The sequence below is a fragment of the Ricinus communis genome, chromosome 2 (genome assembly GCF_019578655.1).
Source record: "Ricinus communis isolate WT05 ecotype wild-type chromosome 2, ASM1957865v1, whole genome shotgun sequence".
Classification (NCBI taxonomy): domain Eukaryota; kingdom Viridiplantae; phylum Streptophyta; class Magnoliopsida; order Malpighiales; family Euphorbiaceae; genus Ricinus; species Ricinus communis.
Genome location: NC_063257.1, coordinates 28,659,241 through 28,665,976, shown reverse-complemented (window position 1 = coordinate 28,665,976; position 6,736 = coordinate 28,659,241). Strand labels below are relative to the sequence as shown.

The 6,736-nt window shown below is 36.9% G+C and overlaps 1 non-coding gene across 1 annotated transcript; it reads left to right on the top strand.

Annotated features, from left to right (window-relative positions):
• Positions 1-522: 522 nt before the first annotated feature.
• LOC112536611 lies at positions 523-629 on the top strand. The gene has a single exon (XR_003080596.1). It is a non-coding gene; the product is annotated as a small nucleolar RNA R71 (small nucleolar RNA).
• The last annotated feature ends 6,107 nt before the right edge of the window (positions 630-6,736 follow it).

Sequence of the window (6,736 nt, the reverse complement as noted above, 5' to 3'; positions counted from 1 at the left end):
CTAGGTGGACCCCCGAGCGTTATTGTTCCTCCAACTGAAGTTGGGATGATTGCGCCACCCAGGTTGTATGTATTGCTGTAAGGATCATTCTGCTGCCTTGGGGCATTCCCCATATAGTCAACCTGCTCAACATTAGAAGACATAGCAGAATTAGATGGAAAAGTAGTAGAGGATGAAGCAAACATACCTCCCGCAGTACAGTTCACACTGTAATGCGGGGCACCACAAAACTTGCAGCCAACGTTCGCTGCATGAACCGGCATATGGAGTTGGTCAATCTTCTTGGCTAGAAGCTCCACCTGAGCTGCCAAGGCTACTGTAGAGTCCACTTGGTTGACTACTCCCTGTCTTCCTGGTCGGCTCCTAGAGGATTGCCACTGATAGTTGTTCATGGCCATTTCCTCTATCGGGTTCGAGCCTCGGGCGTCTTCGTTTAGCGCCCCACCTATTGCAGCATCCACCATCTGCCTCGTTGCAAGGTTCAACCCGCTGTAGAAGGTCTGAACCTGCATCCACACTGCCAATCGGTGATGTGGGCAGCATCTCAAAAGATCTTTAAACCTCTCCCATGCATCGTACATGCTTTCATCATCAAACTGCACAAAAGAAGATATGTCATTTCTAAGTTTAGCAGTTTTAGCGGGAGGAAAATACTTATATAAAAATTTTTCAGGCAATGCCCTCCAGGTAGTAGTCGTTTACTGTAGAAGGGATTGCAACCATCTCTTAGCTCTGTCCCTCAAGGAAAATGGAAACAATCTCAGCCGAATGGCGTCATCGGTTGTTTTGTTTATCTTGAATGTGTCACAAATCTCTAAAAAATTAGAGATATATGCATTGGGATCCTCGCTGGGAAATCCTCCAAACTGCACACTCTGCTGGATCATCTGGATCACGTTGGCTTTTATTTCAAAATTGTTGGCCGCTACAGCAGGTCTGACTATACTAGTTTTTGTCCCATCCAAAGATGGTCGAGCAAACTCGTACATCGTCCTCTGGTCCTCATCGGCCTGGGGGTTGAGGTTCTCCATTGCATCAGTTCCTTGAACCTGAACTGTAACTCCGTCCTCCTCCTTAACTGCTTGCAGATGTCGTCTCAATAATCTGAGAGAGCGCTCCGGGTCAGATAAGGGTGCTATGGGATCAGGGTTAGAGCTCCTGGTCATATACTACCTGAAACCGACAACCAAACAATCACCAATCAATCATAAATAATATAACAATAAATAATAACAAATAAATAAAGAATAAATGAATAAACAAATAATGACTAAATTAACATAAAAACAATTCACTCTAGTTCACCGTTACTGTTCCCCGGCAACGGCGCCAAAAACTTGATGGTCTATTTATGCAACCTACACCTAAGGCATTGAACCTACTGATGCAGCCTAGCACTAGTGAGTATCAAGGTCGTATCCCTGGAGATCGGGTGAACCTAGAGTTACTACTATTTGCTATGTTATCTAGTCTGAAATAGGGTGTGAAAGTTATAACATTACCAGCTAATGGTTATGAGTGCAAATAAGTAAATGAAGGACAACGAACAATCAAAAAAGAAATTGCAAAAAGAGAAACAAACCCAAAAGGGGGCCTAAGTGATGGAATTCTAAAGATGTATTTTATGGATTGCCGATCTTGCTTACCCGTGCCTAAATCCTGAATTGAATCAGGTTCCTCTCTCGAGCTTACCGAGTTCCTAAACCTGCACTAACCTAATGGAATCTCTTCCTATCGGATTACTACAGATTAGCATTAAGCATGATTTAAAACTATTAAGAGTTATTAATTGTTAATCCGGCGAGTAAATCAACCTTATCTCTAAGTGTTAACTACCAGTTCTTACTATTCAATGTCCAGTTGTAACAAGCATTTCTCAATGTCAAGAAATAACCCACAAAGAATTAATTCAACGTCTCAAATTAACTGAATCAAACTTTTATTACTAAATAGCAAGAAGATTGCAAGAATGACAATTACAAATCTAACAATTAAGCATAATCCATCAACAAAGGTGAACCCCAATGGGTTCAAAAGGTCTAGCTACCCATGTTCATGGTTAAAGCAATTAAGGAACAAAATAAGGAAAAGAAAATTAAAGGCATGTACACCCTTCTCTTTCAAGTTGAATGAGAAATCCTAAATTAGCAAATTCGAAATCTCAAACCCTAGTTGCCTCTTGAATGCTCCCAAAGTTTGTCTTGATCTTCAATTCGATGTTGGAACAAGTGAAATCCCTCCTTCAATTGATGAATTTGATCTCTCAAGGTCTACAATTGAGGTATAGGAAACAATTGATTGAGTGTGTGTCTTGGAATTGAGTCAAATATTCGTGTCTTTTCCAAAAGAACTCAAAATTTCCTATATAGTTGATTCAGCATGGCCGGGAGTCCAGTCGTACGGTCCGAGCGATCTTGAATCTGTGGAGTCTATTATGCTGACTCCTTCCAAGCCATGCCCAAGCCGGTGCTGAGCCACCACAGGCCGTGCTGGAGGCCGTGGTGGCTTTGGAAGCCATGCTGAAATGGCAAATTTGGGGATAGCTTCTTGGCAATTTAGCCAACCCTCGGGGTGCTAGTCCTCGCCCGATTTGATGGATTTTGGTCCGTAATCACACATATTTGCCTCGATTATTGATGGTGTCCTTCGAAAATGACTTGAAACGAGAAAGGAAGCAAAAGACAGGTGATTTTAGCATAAAACGGGATAATCCTGCATAAAAATGTAAACAATCGGGCATGAAAACATGTGAAGTATGATGCTTATCAGCTTACCTAAAACTAACTTAAATCACTTTATTATATGCATTTTAAACATCAAAGCGCTCAAATTCTGACTAGTATTACGCTTGGATTAATAACAAATAAGATGAGTTTTGCCTTACACGTGTGGATTTACATCTCGTCCTGCTTGATCATCAAGATAATCCTTAATGCCATCGGTCAAGCTTGCCAACTGCACTCCCAAGAGAAAGGAAGGACATGAGGGATAAGTGTTAAAGAACCTCCAAGAATAGAACCCATGAACTATACTCCTTATAAACCCATGAATCGCTAACTTGAAAACCCAAAGAACAACTTGAAATCAAACCCTAGGATCATCTATTCAGATTGTAAGATGAAAAAAATTAGAATCTAAGGAAAACTAAGTCCCTTAAACCCCAATTCCAAGTACGCAACAAGAATAGATCAACTCCTTGATAAGTAAGTTTTGCATTCAAATAAGAATACAAGATACAAGCAATTTTGGGTTGAAAGAAAGTAAAAACTTTAATTAATCATAATCTACTAAAAGGCATACGTATTTGATATGTTTTAAAGACAGATCCCAAGTCCTAAGAAGAATAAAACTTTTACTTAACTAATCTGATCTAATATGAGTTTCCTTACAGGCTTAGAGAACACTAACATCTAACAAAATATTATACTAACAGCTAAACAAAGCCTTTATAAACTTAGACTTTAGGAACATTAAATAAATTACATCATATTTCCATTGCTTTATTAATTTTACATATTTCTAATTGAATTTCTACCCTCTATGCATGTGAAAATTGGTTCTCGGTGTGAGAAATTAAAGAAAACTATACGAAAGACACTTGAAGCTCTCAAAGCCGATTTAGCTTTATGTTGAGCAAATCGACTCTACACCATGAGCCGATCGGCTGTGCATAATTTGTATGCTGATTTATGAGTTTTTTATGTGTTTTTGGTAATCTGATGTACTCTAACTTAGTTTTAGGGTATTCCTTTCCAATTTTTTAGTTGTAGGCAGGTTGTAATAGCTAGTTCTATTCTTTAGTCTTGCTTTATCTATAATGGATGCTAAATATCTGCTTTGTGATAAACTAATTATGTTAAGCTGGCTCATAAAATTTGGAAGTACGAGAGTTATTGACTAATCAACTCCTCTCTAGTTCTTGATTTGACTTTAGTTTATTCATCATTCTTTATTTATTGATGCAACAAAGACAAGAACTACAAATGATCCTTTAAGCTTTCAGGGAGGTCTAACAAGATCCAAGTCCAAAAGGATGCAAGAGGCTTTGTTGGGATTAATTAAAGACATTTGGAGTCTTCAAACACAGTAAGGCTCAGCTAAGGCTTAGGATTGCAAAAAGGGATCAAAAACATCAATTTAGTGCAATAAGTTTGGATTTAAATAAAAGGTCCAATACAATTCATTCAAAGCTTTTTTATTTTCATTTTTATTATGTTTTCTTAAGTTAGGGTGTGATTAGTTATCATTTGGAGTTACACAATGGATGCACATGATTAGTTATAATTTGGAGTTACAAAATGGATACACATGATTAGTGGTCATTTAGGAGTTACAAAATGAGTGCCATCAATGTAAAAACAACCACTTTTAATGAGTTTTAATAGGGATTGAAGGTGAAAACATGGGAAAGCTCAAAAAACATCCATTTAGGGTTCTTTGTCTTGTTTTGGCTATAAATATCGAAGCCAAATCCATTTGTAAAAATCAATTAATGAATAAGAATCTTTATTTGCTCTTTGTGAGTGTTTCTGCTTAAGTTCTTGCATTAACTTTGAACTTATCAAACTATCTTTAGTTTGTGGCGTTCTTTAATTAAAATCTTCTGTTTGATTCTTAACTTATCAATTCATACTTGGTTTATGGCATTTGGAGTTTAATTCAAGTGCTAGTTTCATTATTGGAACTAGTTTTCCCTAACTTCACTTGAGGAGATTTTTGGGTTTTGGAATCATCTTGACTGGAGGGTCTCTTCTTGCATTCCATATGTATCATAACTCATTAGTTATTAGTGTGTATGGTTGCTAAGATGATGATTTCGTGTCATTTGGTATCAGAGCTTGCTTCAAATTGAAGTTTGCTTATCTTTGTGTTTCAATTTTTTTCCTTCTAAGTACTCTTTCTTTTTAAAGTTTACACCTTTGTGTTCATAAAATAAATATTTGTTGTCCGTTCTTGTTATTCTCTTTGTGTTATTCTTAATTTCTTTTCAGTTTTGTTATTATCATAAAAAATAAATAAAAAAAGATCAAAAGATCAAAACAAAAGAAGTTTTGGGTGGCATAAAAACCCTGTTCTATTTTTTTCTTTCATTATTTTCTTATGGCTAACTACTTTAGATTTGTCCTTACCTAACAACTTGATCTAGACCAACGTTCTTCTTTCACTCCATTGAATTACCATAATATAATTTGGTTTGTTTAGGTGATTGATTCATCTAAGAATCTAAAGCAAAAGTAAGAGAGGTAAAAGGCAATAGTGGTGAGACTAGCATCAAGAAAAAGCCAAACCTCGAGTGAAACACGTGAGGGAGTGTTTTTAAGAGCTATCCTAAATTGTTTTTCAGGTTTTGCATAATGTCAAAAGAACATGTTTCAAGTAGTGTTGGAGCATCCATTGAGTAAACTTTGCAAGCCATACAAAAGGAGTTAGAAAGAATGTATAGGTGGATGGATGATGTTGTTCAAAGTGTGAGAAGGCAAGGTGAAACTATTACCAAGATTCAATATGAGCCTAGAAGAGAAAGGCAACTAGCCTTTTGAACAAGAGGATTATGTTGCTCAATATGACTTAGCGGATGACCAAGTAACCACTCTTGGTGGAAATGACCATCCTAGGAGACACAATAGGAGATCAAGGAAAGATGGTGTAGATTGTAACCTAGTTAGCATAAAAATGAAAATTCCTTCCTTTCAAGGAAAGAATGATCCTGATGTCTACTTGGAATGGGAGCAAAAGGTGCAGATGATCTTTGAATACCATAACTATTTGAAGGAGGAAAAGGTAAAACTTGTCGCCGTTGAGGTTTGTGATTACGCTAGTGTTTGGTCGGATCAATTATGTAGGGAAAGGAGACGAAATAGAGATAGACACATAGGGTCATGGATGGAGATGAAATGCATCATGAGGAAGAGATTCATTCCTAACCATTACTATAAAGATTTGCATCAACGATTGCAAACTCTAAGGCAAGGAACCATGATTGTGGAGGAGTACCACAAAGAAATTAAAATGGCTATTATTAAAGCAAATGTGGAGGAGAATAGAGAGGCCACCATGGCCAGATCCTTGAATGGTCTAAACAAGAATATTATTGATCTTGTGGAGTTGCAACATTATGTGGAGCTTGAGGAGATGGTGAATGTGGCCATGAAAATTGAGAGGCAACTCAAGCGAAAAGGTCCAAGTAAGTTGATTCTAAACTTAATTTGAGTTCTAGTTGTTCTAATTGGGAATCGAATTGGAGTAAAAAGGATGATAAATTTGCTAAGCCTAAAGTTAGATGAGAATAAGAATAAAAATGAAATAGGCAGTAAAAACAAAGTTGAGAATCAAGCTAATCAATCTAGAAACTTGAAGTGTTTTAAGTGTCTTGGACATGGTCATTATGCACGTGATTGCCCTAATAAGAGGACCATGATTGTTAGAGATGGAATTGTTGAATCTGAAATGAAAATGAAAATGAGAATTATGACATGCCAACTTTAGAGGATGTTAGCGATGTTGAGTCTGCTAAAGGGGATGTGTTAGTAGTACAATGCACACTTAATTTGCAATGTAAACATGATGAAGATGGAGAGCAGCATGATAATTTGTTTAATACTCATTGTTTAATTGCTAATAAGTTGTGTAACATGATTATTGATAGTGGAAGTTGTACTAATGTTGCTAGTACTTTGCTTGTGGAGAAATTGATATTACCAACTACCAAACATCCAAGGCCTTACAAGTTGCAATG